At 40.9% G+C, this 15,433-nt stretch overlaps 1 pseudogene; it reads right to left on the reverse strand.

Annotated features, from left to right (window-relative positions):
• Window positions 1-3,015: 3,015 nt before the first annotated feature.
• On the reverse strand, window positions 3,016-3,496 carry LOC119059558 (60S ribosomal protein L21-like; annotated as a pseudogene).
• Between the last annotated feature and the right edge of the window lie 11,937 nt (window positions 3,497-15,433).

A 15,433-nucleotide genomic window follows, 5' to 3' on the forward strand; every position in this document is an offset into this window, starting at 1 on the left:
AGTGATTCAATTCAAATATTTATGAGTAATGAATAATGAATTGAGTGTAATATAAGGTTATTTCTCTTAATGATTGATACTTACATGAAAGAAGGAAATATTCTCAGGATTAAAGTGTGCTTATACCCCATGATTTCACTTTTTTTACAATGCAATAAATGATAGGAAATCATGGTTTTGAAAGAACTTTTCCTTTTTTTCACTCTGAAGTAAGATTGGTATTGGGGAGGCAGTCTGAAATAATGGAAACGTTTTTAGAAAGATTAGCAAAGATGTAAGATTATTCAAGGTATAGCAACATTTGACACATAACTATTGAGCATCTATCAGGTTCAAGGTCTTGTGCCGGCAAGTGGGTGTAATAAGATGATTAAACTGAGCTTCTGACCCTCACAATATACTGAGGAGGCAAGCATAATAAAAAGTAAGGGGCACTGGAGTTCTGCAAAGAAGAATAAGTTCTTCGTGGGAGGCAGGTATGAGAGGGATGGAGCTCTTCAAGAGAGACCTCACAACTTTCTAGGAATCCGGACATTCAAGTCCGCACACTTCACTATGATTATAACATGAAAATATGGAAGAAACGTTGTTCCAAGAGATTACTCTTTAGACTGGAGAGGAGTCAGGACTACTTATCCTAAAGCCATGAGCGGATGTTATCTTCATTTTATTTTTTTTGAAAGATCTAGAACAGCTTTAATCTTTAAACATTTTATTCAATTCTAATTTACATTCAATATTATTTTGTATTAGTTTCAGGTTACGGCATAGTGGCAATGTTATCTTTTAAAGATTCAAATGCATAATACAGAGATATTTTCAAGATGGGTAATAATTTTCCCTCACAATTCTAAAGGCTTTTTCCCACTGTTTTCTAGCTTTTTGTATGGCTGTGGGGAAATTTGGCTCTGTTCTCTTAGTGTATATATTGTATATATGTGTGTGTGTGTGTGTGTGTGTGTGTGTGTGTGTACATATATCCTACTTGTTTGTTTTCTGTTTAGAAGCTTTTAGGATGTCTCATAACTTCTTTTTAAAATTTTTTATTTATTGATTTTTAAGAAGAGAGGGAAGGAGAGAGAAATATTGATTTGTCTTTCCACTTATTTCTGCATTCATTGGTTGATTCTTGTATGCCCCCTTGCATTAACTTCTAAGAGGTTACAAGTATCACATTCTCTTTTGTTGGTTGATTCCCAAGCATGGGCTCATGCCCTTTGTTCTGCTCCAAACAGTGATTGCCAAGACTTGCTTGGAACACTTAACAGACTTTATTAAATGGCTGAAGACATCAGAATGAAATTTCAGTGCATCAGGCTAAATCTTTTTGCGCTAACCTATAGTTCATTTACAACTTTTTGCCACAATAGCCATATTGCCACTTTTCTGACAACTCATTTTTTCAGTAAAATCTTTTTTTTACTCAACAACATACTAAATAAATATTCTATAAGCAGCAATATTTTGACATGGTGGTTTTAGACAAAGACCCACTCACGAATTCACTTGAATTGACTTCTAGTTAAAAGTGTATCATGTGGAGCCAATCTGAATTCTGTGCTGTTTGACATTGTATTGCGTGTGTTTTCAGGTGCATTAAGAGAGAGGGACTCTTCTGTTTTGAAGTGTTTTTCTGTTTAGCTTTCATTTTGTCCCAAAAGGTTTCTTTTTGAGTGTGTTATAACTTTACTTTTCAGAGCATATTGAGTGCATAGTATGAGCTCTAAAATCTATGAAACAAACCTTTTTCTAAATGAGTCTAAAGGTGACATAATATTCAGATACACAATACTGCCCAGCATTCAGACAAGTGTTTCAGAATCATGAACAGTTGTTTAGCTCCTGGATCTCAGCTCCATTCCCAAAAGCTCTCTGCTTTGCATTTGCACAACCGGAGCAAAATTACAATAGTTTTCCTAAAACTCAGGACTGATTGGCCTCATTATAAATCAGTTCTTTCCTTCTAGGAGGCAAACAATTGTTTACATTTTATAAGTTACAATTGTTTCCAGTTTTTAGCGTCTACTTCTGCAGGAGCCTGTCACAGAGTGTGTTCATGACATAGTCTTTCCTGTAAGTCAGCTGGGCAACTGCTGGGCTAGCTGCCAGCTGAGCAACCCGGCACCCAGGAATGGACAGGAGCCACACACACAGTAACTGTGCTATTCACTCAGCTTTTATTGAATGCTGGTTCACTCAAAGTAGACCATCGGCCTACATTAATATCCTACTGACACTCTTAACAGTGTGAGAAACATATAATGTACACACAGCAATCAATGGGGAATAATGAACCCGAGTCCAGAGGTTCAGGTCTGCAGGTCCAGGAGATAGCACCATGGACAAAGGAGTTGCCGGCATCTTGCAAGAAAGAGTCTCCAGGGCCAGGTGGGCAGCAGGGCAGGCGGAATTCTCAGTCCAGCAGGGCAGAACCTCTGTTGGCTGATGCCAAGGGAGTTCAGCATGGCATGGGGCAGCACTGTGGTGTGTGGAGCTTGGCGGTCCCCACAGTGGTCTGGAGCCTGCCTTTGTTACACCTTGAGAGTGGTGGACTCCACCCTTCTGGGTCTCTTGGTAAGTGTCTTGGCACCCCTGATGACAAATGAGGAATTCACACAGGAGCCTATGGGAGGTACACAGCTGTTCTGCTTGGCACCCCTGATGGCAAGTGGGGAATTTCCTCAGGATCCTATCTGTGGGTAGTCCCGTTCTGCAGACACTGCTGTTCCGATCCCAGGTGCAGATATCTTAGGTGTGTCGTAGACACGTCTGCTCTGATCTCATGTGCAGATATCTTGGGTGTGTATCCTTGCCAGACGTGTCTGCTCTGACTTAGGTAGTTTCCCTCTTGAACCAAAGCCTCACGGCTGACAGCCATCTTCACGAGTGACCCCACTTTGCATTATATACTTCATGCTACCTGGGTTGGACCAATGCCATTCTATCAGTCCCTCTCTCCACAGAGCCCTGTCATTTTTTTTAACAGTACAGAGGTCTTTTATTTTCTTTACACTCTCATGCCATGAATTCATAGGCAAGGGGTTCCAGCAGCTGAGGCTCCTTTGCATTGGTTCTCACACAGCACTGGTCTCTAGCCGGTGGAGCAGGCTGATGCTTCATTTGAACCCAGGTAACTTTTTCTTTGGTTTCCTTCCTTGTCTGATCCTTTTCCTTCACACATTTAAGGAATGATCTCGGCTCTTAGAGTGCTCAATGCATACACTGCTTCTCTTGGCAAGAAGCTTGCCCATAACTTCTGGGTTTACAACAATGCCCACTGCATACTGGGTGACATTGTAGCTTCTTCCAGTTTTGCCAGGGTGACACTGTGGGGCATTCCTTTTCGAACAGTGCCCATTTCCTTGATGTCCACCATATCACCTTTCTTGTACATTTGCCGGTATGTGGCCAAAGGAACAACTTCACGTTTTCTAAAAGGCCTAGAGAACATTCGAGTATAGCGGGTGCCTCTCCTCTTTCCCTTCATGTTAGTCATTTTGGCAAATTATTTGAAGACAGTGGCTTCGGCCAAAAAGTAGAACCCAGTTGGAATGTAGCTTACCTTCTCACCCATCACAACCAACTTTTTCTTTCTCCTTAATGTCATTCCAAGGCTCTGGGCTGTATTCGTGGCACTAGACAACAAAGAGAAGAGAACACAAATGCCATCATAAGCAAACCCACACTTCTATTGGGGAGAGAAATACAATTATTATACAACTAACTATAATATTCAAAATAAGACTGAGAAAAAGAGAAGTGTACACCAAAGGCAGAATTAATGGTCATGACAGACTAAGGGCATAAGGGTCATAAATTAATTTTCTGCTAGTGGTTAGCACCTCATGCCACCTGCTCTGACTGCCCTCCAGGATGCACGTAGACAGTGTTGAGTTTTGTATCAGGCCCATGTGTTTCCTGTTCAAAAAGATATCATTTTGTTTTTAAAATAATAAAACTTATTATAAAACTTGAGAAAGTGATTATAAGATGTAGATGCAGAGTGATGTGATACCCTTTACATTCTGCTTTCTGATTGTATAACTTGATAGATTTGACTAGGATTTTTATGACTATGCAAAAGAAGTATATTGGTATTCTTATTCAAACTACTTCTGATTAAGGGAAATCTCTTTAAAATACATTACAGAATATAGGGGACCCATCTGCGTGGGATGGCAAAGTAGACCAGCCCTATTGAAAAGCCCATAGGTGCATGTCGGCACACAGGACACCAAACCCACGGATCGGCTTTCTCATGGGAAACCAGGCCTGCAATATACCTAGGCTGCTTTGTGACTTGCTCTTGCTAAAAATCCCTCACCCTGAGTTGAGGCACCAAATGCTTACTGCAGATCTTTAAAGTAACTTCCCGAAGTCTGTGCTAATCCTCCTAAGGACTGAAATGTAACCAGACCAATTATTCTTATCATTCCCCTGCATTTGCAACATTTTTTTCCTTGTTAATCTGTAGGAAGTAATCAGTAACATCCTTTCCTTTGTTATCTGTAAAAAGTAATCACCTAAAGCAAACCAAAGTATAATGAATGAGAAGCTCCTTTGATGTATGCTATTAGAAAGCCAATACAAGCTTGTCAAGGCAAGGGTCGAGGTGCTCTCCCTTCGAGAGAATGGCTGTGCTGTCCCTTTTTCACACGGTCTTTGGTAAGTCCGTGTGAATTTGTTTGTTGCATCAACAACATACAGACCGGGCAAGACCAAGTCTGCATCAACAGAAGATAATAAAAATACTTTATGTTCTTTTGGAAATAATGCATATGTAATAGTCAACATATAAGAATACTCAAAATAATTTGAAAAGAGAAATAAAAGGGTTAACAATACATGTTATAAAGATTTGGCAATTAAAATTGTATTCAAGAATAGCTAATCAATCAATGAATTAGTATCTGAAGCAGATTCATGCATATATGGAAATCTGATGTAAGCTCTAGGTGGTATTCTCAATTAGGAAGAAATGGATGAACGACTTAATGAATGAAGTTGGTATCACTTGTCATCAACATGGAAACAAGAATGGATTTGGTTTTCCTTCCCTTTCTCCCTCAAAATAAGAAAATGTCCATGTCACAGAGTTGTTACCATATTATGTGGTTGTTCAAAGAAAATGAAGTGTGTGTATGTGTATTCTACATGTATGTGTAAAAATATAAGGAGATCTTTTTTTTTAAATTTCTTTATTTCAGAGGGAGAGGAAGGGGGGAGAGAGAGGTAGAAAGAAAGAGAGAGAAATATCAATTTGGTGTTCTACTTATTCATGAATCATTGGTTGATTCTTATATGTGCCCTGACTGGTAGTCAAACCTACAACCTTGGCATATTGGGCATGAGGAGATCTTTAGACTGTAAAGTAAAAGTAGTAATGATATGAAAAAAAATCTATACAGCACAATCCCATTTATGTGTGTTTGTGTGCTATTTGTGAGAGGGAGCCAAACCTGAAGGCCCAAATACACATTTATATAAAGTTATATAAATGTGTATATATATATTCTTCTCTCTCTATATATATATATATACACACACACACATATACACATATATATGCATAGAAGTATATATATATGTGTATGTGTGTGTGTGTGTGTGTGTGTGTGTATGGAAGTATATACCATAAAAAGCTACTGTGGTTTCCATGAGGAAGAGAATAGGTCTAGGTAGAGTAGATGTGAGAGCCAATATTCTTTATTCCAAACTTCTATATATGTTTAATTTCAAAATAAATAATACTACAAAACAGTTACATGGAAAGGGGTATAAAATTATTACTCACTAAATAAGTATGTAATTAGTTAATAAATCAATCTGTTCACCTAGTTTTTATAAAAAGTCTTCTACCTGCAAGTAGGCTGGAGCAGTTATTTCCGAGATGTGCTCTGGGAACTCTTAAAGGTCTCTGATGCCCTTTCAGGGGATCTGTGAGCTGAAAGTTACTTTAAAAATATGCTAATACGGCCCTGACTAGTGTGGCTCAGTGGGTTGGGTGTCATCCTGCAAACAAAAGGTTCAATTCACAGTCAGGGCATGTGCCTGGGTTGAGGGCCAGGTGCCCAGTAGGGGGCGCATGAGAGGCAACCACACAGTGATGTTTCTCTCTGTGTCCTCCCCCCTCCCTTCTCCTCACTCTAGAAATAAATAAATGTATGTGTGTGTGTGTGTGTGATATGTTATTTCCCCTTTTTTGCTCTCATTCTCACATGAGTTTCCAGTGGATTTTTCAGAGGAAAAGGATGGTCCTGAGGTTAATGAGATGGAAGAGGACAAGGGCAGTAATAGCAAGATATTTCACAGTGTAGTTTTTCTTATTTTATTTTTATTTTTAAACAATATGAATGTGTCACCCTATCAAAACATAATGTTACCTATTAAGAGATAATATGTTTGACTACTTGTATCATCTACGCATGGAAGACATTTCTGAATTTGCCACAAAAATCAAAAGCCATAAGATAAAAATGATAAATTTGACTACGTAAAAAGTTAATAATTTTGCCTAGCAGGGAAACAATCCCCAGAATTAAAAAAAAATGACATGTATGAGAGCAATTGTGCAACATGTGGTGTGTGATAAACAACAGCCCCTTTCAAATCAGTAAGAAAAAAGATGAGTATCCAATAGAAATAAAGGGCACAGCCATCATGAGGCCGTCACAAAGGAAAAAGATACAAATGCCCCTAAATATATGAAGATCTGTTCTCTTGAAGCCAATATATTTTATTGTTTTCTCTTGAAAACAATAAAAATCAAGGAAATAATGAGTTATCTGTTTTACAACATGTGGATTAGCAAAGATTAACTAGAATGATGGCAAAGATGGAGGGACATTGGCATTCACGTACAATAGTGGTGGTACTATCACATATTTCTTTATTTAATAATAAAGGTCAGTGTAGTCAAAAATATGAAGATACTAATGGCTTCTTGCTCTAGATGCTCCGGCCCGCGGGGCAAAACGGGGGGGGCAACCACCCAAAAAAAAAAGAGGGGCGAAAGAGAAGAAGAAGAAAAAAAAAAAAAGAAAGGTTTTGAAAAAGAAAACTACTTTGGGGGCTGGTGACACGGACCCCCCCTGGTCTGTTGGCCCCAGCCCCAGAATTCCAGTTCTAGGAATTTAATCTAGGGTCACAAAGATAAATTCTAAAAACGATCATAAATCAGATTACTAATTTATGCCCCCACTGCCCCACCCACTGTCCCCTTATCCCCTGGTAATGGAATCCCCAGGCCTGCTGAGTTTCTGAAAGATACTCAACTACATCACTGAAGAGAACATTTCCTGGCTTACCTGGGAAGTAGGTGAGACCCTGTAACAACATAATTTCCGTGGAGGCGTGTGTTCAACTTTTGTGTGACTTGATGAAAATCGCCAGTTCCTCTCTTCTCCTGAGTGAAAACAGGGCATTTGCGGGCTGGATTTGGCCATGAAGGAAAAAAAACCAACATTTTAAAGTACGGCAGAATAAGAAGCTACAAGGAACCTGTTACTCTGAATGTGGAAGCAGAGCTGCAGACCACATTCATTTCTAAAAAAAGAAAAATAATTTTGATACTGTCTGAGCCATGGAAATGGTCATACTAGGTTGGCCCATAGCTTGACAAATACAAGTTTAAATGTTTGTCAAAAGTTTTTTAAAGTAAATGTTGTTATTATGGAATCATAGGCAATTCTTTATTTGAAAAATTTATCTTTTATTTTTATTTTTAGAGAGAAGGGAAAGGAGGGAGAAAGAGAGGAAGAGAAACTTCCAGTGTGGTTCCTTCTCATGTGCCCTCTACTAGGGACCTGGCCTGAAACCCAGGTATGTGCCCTGACTGGGAATTGAACTGGCGACCCTTTGGTTCAGAGGCTGGCACTCAATCCACTGAGCCACACCAGCCAGGGCATCATAGGCAATTATTAAAAGTGATTTTATAAACCTATAATGGTCTACATGTATTGTTGGGTTTCACAGTGTGTTGAATTGCTATAATAAAATTTTACAGACTGTATGGCTTAACCAACAGAAATTTATTTGACAACATTCAAAGGCTGGAAAGTTCAAGATCAAGGTTCCAGCCAATTCAGTTTCCAGTGAGAGCTCTCTACTCCAGGCTTGCAGATGGCCACCTTGGTGGGTGTTCACATGGCCTTTCCTCGGTGCATATATTTAAGGAGGGGGATGAGTGGGGTCAAGAGAGAACAACTGAGAATGTACTCAGGTCTCTCTATTTTTATAAGGACACCAATACAGTCCAGTTAGGGTCCCACCCTTGTGATCTTATTTAACTCCTACAGACCCTATCTCCAAATACAGTTAGGTGCTAGTTTAAAGGGGGACACAATTCATTCCATAGCATTAAGTTAAAAAAATTACTAAAGTCATGTATATTGTGATTCCAATTATATACATATACATATACATATACCCATATATATATATATATATAGAGAGAGAGAGAGAGAGAGAGAATGTTTACATAGATAGAATCTGAAAAGATGCTCCCTAGTAGCAATGAACTCTGTGTAGGTGGGATTTAAGTAGGCAAAGACAGGCATCCTTGGGCTATATTAAGAACAAATTATAGTACAGAAAAGCAGGCATAAAACTAAAAATAGTGGTTGACATACATCACCTCCGTAAGAGCAATCAAAAGCTGTATGACAAATAAAGATTTGTTTCATATAAGTTTCAATGTAAGAATACAATGATAATAACCTCAATGAATGACACTTTTCACAAGTACAAATGTGTACAATGAATTCCACTATCAAGTGAAATATTTCTTGAAAAGTAGAAATTGCTTCTTGCTATTTCTGTGCTATATGTTGGGTTGTGCTAGAATAAATATTTTAGAGGTTATATCTCAGGAATAAACCATGTTATCATTTTCAGAGCCCTTCCGAATTCCTACTTCGGTTCACTCATTCATCTTTTATTTATTTGCCCTTTTTCCAGAGTGTTATGGATCTACCTGTGCTCCTTTTAGCTCTTAGTAACCACGCTTTCTTCCTTCTCATGGTAGGTTACATGGTACATGTCTTGTAAGTTACTGTTGCTTTTTCCTTTTATTCTGTTTTCCTTCCTTTGTCCTTCTATCTCCCTTGTCCTCCCCCTCTTTTCTTCTTCTCAGACCTCTTGTTGACTTACCTTTGACCTACTAGGTTTTTCATGGTTTTTCTTCTTTTTCCCCTCTGAAATTCTTAATCTCATAAGAAAACCCAACAAAGCACCTCCACAGAACAAGCAGAATATTGAAATGTGGGCCTTTTCTCTGCCCCTAGATATTTCCAGGACAGTCTGCACAGGTATTGCTCCCACTCCTTAAATTGACTCATTCTAACTGTCCATAAAGGTGGTAAGTTGAACTGAGCCGCATGGGTCAATATTTAGTTTATAGTCCATTTCATTATTCCTGTCCTTCAAACAAGGGGAAAATATGCCTTTTCTCCCATCACTGGCCAGTCCTTATGTGACTTATTTGCTTCTTCATGTACCGTTCTGAAAACACTATTTAACTAAAAGAAAAAATGACTGGGGAGAGGAGGTGGTGAGGGAAAAGAAACATCACCTGCAAATGACTGTCCTGGACCTTCCTATTTAAAAGAGGGCTCAGAAGAACCAAATTTCTTTGGCAGAGGAAGCTATAATTGAAGCAAATATGTGGCATGGAGCAGAGGGTGAGAGGACAAAAGCTGCAGAAACCAAACTCTAGATTTATGACTTCCATAAAATTTGGGAAGTATTAAGGTAATACAAAGTAGATGAGGTGGTTATTCCCCTAAAGGAATTAATACCTAGTAGAAGTGACATGCCTTCTGTGGTGCTGTTCCCAAGGTCACCAACAGTTTCAATGATTTGCTAGACTGACTCACAAGGTTCAGACCTTTTCTCCACGTCCACGTACAGTTTGTTACAGCAAAAATATATGGAGCGGAATCAGCAGAGGGAAAGTATGCATAGGGAAACCGGGAGCAAAGTTCCTCTCCCACTAGAGTAGGAGACACAATTGTCCCAGCCACAATGTGTAACAACACATGTGAAGTGTTCCCAACCAAGGAAATTCACTCAAGCCCTGGTATCCAGGGTTTTAAATGATGTTCAGTCCTATGGGCATGCAGCACCCACGTGACTGACCCTAGCTCCGCCCCCTCCCCCCAAAGTTAAAGCTGACACAGCATGGCCAAGGGCCTCTAGTATAGAAAAAATTTGTATTAGTCATAGGTCATGCTATTGTTAGCATAAACTATCTGGTCAAACTGATGGAGTGTGGCCCAAAGACCTATACATGCAAAAACACTCTTATCGGGTAGGATAAAGGCTCAGAGGTCATCTCTCAGGACTTAGTTAAGGGCCAGTTCTTTCTTTGGACAGTGCGGGGTTTGAGTAATCCAAGCTCACCGAGTTAACCCTTTACTGCACCCCCAAGTAATGTACAGGCTATAAACACTTCTTTTTTCCAGAATAACTGTATGGTTCCAATTGGGCACTGAGAATATCAGGGGAAATGAACACTTTGTAAATTATATTATTGTTTCACTGCTATGCTGTACACCTAAAACTAGTACAAAATAATATTAAATATAAACTGTAATTGAAAGAAATTAAACAAAATTTGTAAATAAAAGGTATCATAAAAGTCAAAAGAACCTTAAAAATATAAATAAACAAATAAAACAAAAGCAATTGAACTTTTTATTTTCCTGATGGCAGAAAACTTAATCTAGGGATAGTCTCAATTAGTTTAGGTTTAGCCCTGGGCCGTCGTGGCTCAGGTGGCTGGGCCGTGTCCCGCAAACTCAAAGGGCACGTGCTTCGGTTGCAGGTTCGGTCCTGGGTCAGTGCCATCAACCCAGGTTTCTTTCTCACATTGATGATTCTCTCCTTAGCTCTCCCTCCCTTCTTCTCCTTTCTCTAAACTCAGGAAGCATAGCCTTTGGTGAGGATTTAAAAAGTTACTTTAGGTTTTGCTACCATTTTGGTTTTAGTCACCATTTCAGGTCTTAATCAGTCAATACAATATTTATTCTCCCTATTATCTAGGGATGATTTGCAGATCCAAAGCTTAGTAGCGCCATCGTCACTGAGCAGAGCAAGATTCAGCCACCTGCCTTCAAACACAGATTGGCGGAGAAGGAAAAAGGTCTTTATTAAAATGTTGCTGAATTTTGGGGGTGGAGAACTCCCCAACCCTGGGTCAGTTTCTTCTGCCAAATACAGAAAAAGCCCAGCAACTCCCACAAACAGAGACAATGTCCCAAAACCCCACTCCATCCATGTCTGTCCTTCTGGAGCCCAAGGCTGCTATGTGGACAGCCCTCTGAGCTCAGGCTCCCTCCCTGCAGTAGCACTTGTGGGGCCCAGCGATGCCATTGCCTTGCTGCAGCTTCCCTGGTCCGGGTTGCTGTCAACCACTGCACCCAGTCCTTCAGGGGCTGCACCCACGGGGCCCGGAGCCCGAGGCTGCTCACATCCTTGCGGCTGGCGAGCACTCTGATCCGCATGTCTGTGCACTGATCTTAGAGGAAGAGGAGGGCATGGTCTGGCACCTTCCATGCTGTGCAGAGCCACAGCATCCAGAGGCTGCCCCCAAGAAACTCATCTCCATGGTGCATCCCAGTGCATTGGACATGGCTTTAGTGTGAGACAGCTCCCCAACTGGGCAAGCGAAGGGAAGGAGAAAAAGAGGCGAGACTATGCCTGCCTTTAGTTTAAATCTCCGACCCCCCAATTCCGTGTGCTCAGGAAGCGGCCCCATTTCTAGCCAATCCCATGGTCTAGACTGACAGGTCAGTCCCTCCTGAGCCGCCATGTTAACCCCCATGGTACACAGGTCGCTGTGACCTCCCCAGCCTGTGCAAACTCCGCAACCTTTTTCCTGCTGTGTCATGAGCCATGCTAACTTGTTCTTTCTAGGGGTAGAGAAACCTATCATGCTCTGCACTGTGGCTTTGTTTCCTATGATCTCTCCCCCGTTCTGGGACCTGGGCTCTCCTGCACTGCCTCTGGCTCCTCCCCTCTCCCTAGTGATCCCACCGTGTCACCATGGCAAAAGTGGGTGTCAAGAGCAAATGTGCTGTAATATAGTCTTTCCTATAAGTCCTCCCTCAACCCCTGTTCAGGTCGTCTGGCCTGGGCCTTAGAAACTGAAAGTGCCGGGCTACCTATGTTGCTACTCACCTTACAAGTAGTTGCTGACACCAAGGAATGACAGTGAGTCAACACAGGTGACTATGCTATTCACTCAGCTTTTCTTAATGCAGATTCAACCCAAATCTGTAATAACCTGATAACAATAATAATCACTCAGAAACAATGAGCAATAATATCCCACAAGAGACTTGGGGGATAACGAATCCAAATCCCAAGAGTCCAGATCAGACTCCAGGTTTAGGAGGCAGCTGGTTAGTATCTTGCCAGAGACTGTAGTGCTTCAGAGTCAGCTAGAGCAGAGCTCAACGGAGCACGGTGCCACTACTCTCTCCCTCTCAGCTGTCTCAGCTGTCTGGGCCATTGCTCCGATTTCACGCTCCTCTTGGTTGCAAGTTGTATTGTTTTGCAGAGTCTCTCGTAAACATGTTCTTCTCAGTCTCGATAAGCACACGTTAGTTTACTCAGTCCCAATAGGTACAGGTTGTTTACATCAGCTCTGATAGGCACAAGTTGTTTATGTTGGTCTACTGCGCCTGCTCTGAGAGGGTGGTGTTATCTTTCGGATAAGCACGTGTTGTTTACCGCGCTGTACTGCGCATGCTTGAGGGATTGCATCATCCAGTCATTGCTCTACTGCACGTGCGCTAAACGTGGCTTTAGTCCTGCTCTCTACAGTGGGAGAAACACTGGGTCCTTTCCTCAGTTCATGGTGGCCTGCAGCGAAGGTGTTTTATTTTCACTTGTTCTCAACTGCTGGCATCACTGTAAAAACACAAAATAATCTGAGACAGTTTTTGGTTCCTGAACCTGCATTTTTCTTGTCCTAACAGTGAGGCCTCAAGTCACCCAGGCCTCTCAGCCACTACTGAAGACATAGTGATATTTTTCTAGTTGCTTTAAAACTACAGGTGCTTGGGTTGTGGCCCTGCCCTGGCCCGGTCCAGGATCTTTTGTGTGTCAGGTGACCTCCAGGTGCTTGATGGTCCCAGGAAAAATTGTAAGGATGAGTCAGAGTGAGAACAAAGCAAGTTTATTCAGGTAAAGAAAGAAAAAGGCACAGGTACTGCTGTGAGAGAAGCAAAAAGTACATGTCCGAGTGGATGTTGGCCAACTCGAGTGAGTAGCACAGCATGTGGTCAGTTCTTGGGATTTTATGTGTTTCCAAGGGGGCGGTGGGGGTCGTATCCAAGCTTTGTGGTGCCAAATTGTGACTCCGCTGTGTGATTGGGAGGGGCATTCTTATTCCTAATATTGTCCATTCTGGAAGTGCCACGGCGGTGTTGGTCCCCCTCTGCCAACTGAGAGCTCTAATTAAGGAAGAATAATGTATTGGTAGCATGGGTCCCATTTTACTTGTGTTAGTTTTAATTATATGACGCGATATAATGAGCTTTGGGATTGTTCTCTGGTCAGTTTTTCTTCCATCTTGGATTACTCTGGATCTAACTGGTTTTTGTTATCTACCTGTTTGACTTTGGTGATTTAAACCATCTGTTCTTAGGCATCTTCATTTGTGGGAGGATAGAGTCTTGGGATTTATTAGCTGGCTGTTAATTGCTCAGCCATTCTGGTTATTTGTTCAACCAATTGTGTGTTTCCTCATTTGACCTGCCAGGGAATTTTCCTGTTTTTTTTAGTTGTCTCAGGGTCAAGAGGTTATCTCAAACCATCCTTGATTAGATAAGTATCATAACCTTTGAGAGGTCTGCTTAAAGACGATTTGGTTAAACTTCCCTAAAACCTCTGGAATTTCTACCCCTTACTAGCATTTAAGAGGTGAGCATGAGAAATTCCCACTAGCATCTAATGCTCTTGCTTTCCTTGCAGACTCCCTTCTATTCCAGCACAGACAAATCTTATCTCTACTCTCCGAGGTGATGGTAGAGGTAACGGGGTACAGTTTAGCAAATGGCAAGCCATCCAATTAGGCAGAAACTTAGAATGGGAATGGAAAAGCTGTGATAATCAGACAGGAAGATCAGATAGCAATGAAGTCGTCGAAAGCCTTGGAGGCAGTAGGAAGCCATAGAAACTGTAGAGGAAGACAGGGGGATTGACTGAGAGCTGTAATTAAGAAAGAAGGATCTACTGGTAGTGTGGGTCTCTAAAATATTTTCGCAACACACTAAGGAGGACAATAATACCTAGATCTTTAAAAAAATCATGTGAGTAGAAAACCTAGAGCAATTAAGTCATTTTCTGCAGTTAAGAAACTCAAAAGCCATCTCTATTTGAATGTATGATTGTTCTAATCATACATTCAAATAGGAAGTTTAAGAATATAGAATTTCTCTAAAACTGATTATCCATGATGATTGAGAAACTAAACTAGTGGGTTATGTCAAATTGCATGGAATTCCCTCAGTACAAGCTTCCCCGATTCACCTGTTCTTCCCTTTTCCACCGTCTTCATCAGAGGCAATAAGGGGCACCTGACTTCAGAAATTATGTTAAAATCATTAATTTGTAATACAGGTTTTTATTTTGTAGCATATGAACGTTTTCAAGGTGAAAAAGCTACACAAAGACAGGGTACAGAATGAGTACTGGAAAAGAAGTGATGAATTTAGTCTGTGTTGGTTTCAGGGGATGACAGGTTACGTCTACATTTTGAAGTAAGGGCATTCCAAAACAAAGGGAAACGTCTGTGCAGAGCAAGAGGCATTAAAATTAAAGTACGGGAATAGGAGCTTCAGCTTGAGAGGTGTATAGGGATGAAATCCCAGGGGGAATAGGTAAGAAATTTGGGACAGGCCTCTGTTTCTCTATAGAGGACCCAGATTACAATCCTGAGGTGCCGTTGGAAGTAAATAGGAGGGTGGGCCCAAAGAAGGAGCTTTTGAGCAAGCTTGCCAGGTGATTCTTATGCAAAGTAACATCTGAGAAATTACTACCATATAAAATCAATAGCCCTTGGATATCATTAAGAACTTGCTCTGGAGGCTTATGGAGACTGGGTTTAATGACTTGTTTGGAAAAGAAAGAGGCTGGTAAGAGAGGAATCATTTGAGAAAGGAGTGTTTTGGGGGAGTGCTGTATGCCTAGAGTTTGCCCTCTGCTGTTGCAATTTCTTCTTCCAAAATCATTCCAATTTTAACAAAGCCTTTCTTTTGTGACCCTACCTCACTCCCTTCAAAGGTCCAACACCACTTCATTTGTACTTGAACATACCAACTCCATACAAATTTTAAACAGTCCTGTGTATATATGAAAGCTTTGTTTTCCCGACAGCAGTTCTATTCTTCAAGCTCTTTAAGAGTTCAACCGTTTTTTGAGTGAT

The sequence above is a fragment of the Artibeus jamaicensis genome, unplaced genomic scaffold (genome assembly GCF_021234435.1).
Source record: "Artibeus jamaicensis isolate MK-2021 breed Jamaican fruit bat unplaced genomic scaffold, CSHL_Jam_final scaffold_2172, whole genome shotgun sequence".
NCBI classification, from domain to species: domain Eukaryota; kingdom Metazoa; phylum Chordata; class Mammalia; order Chiroptera; family Phyllostomidae; genus Artibeus; species Artibeus jamaicensis.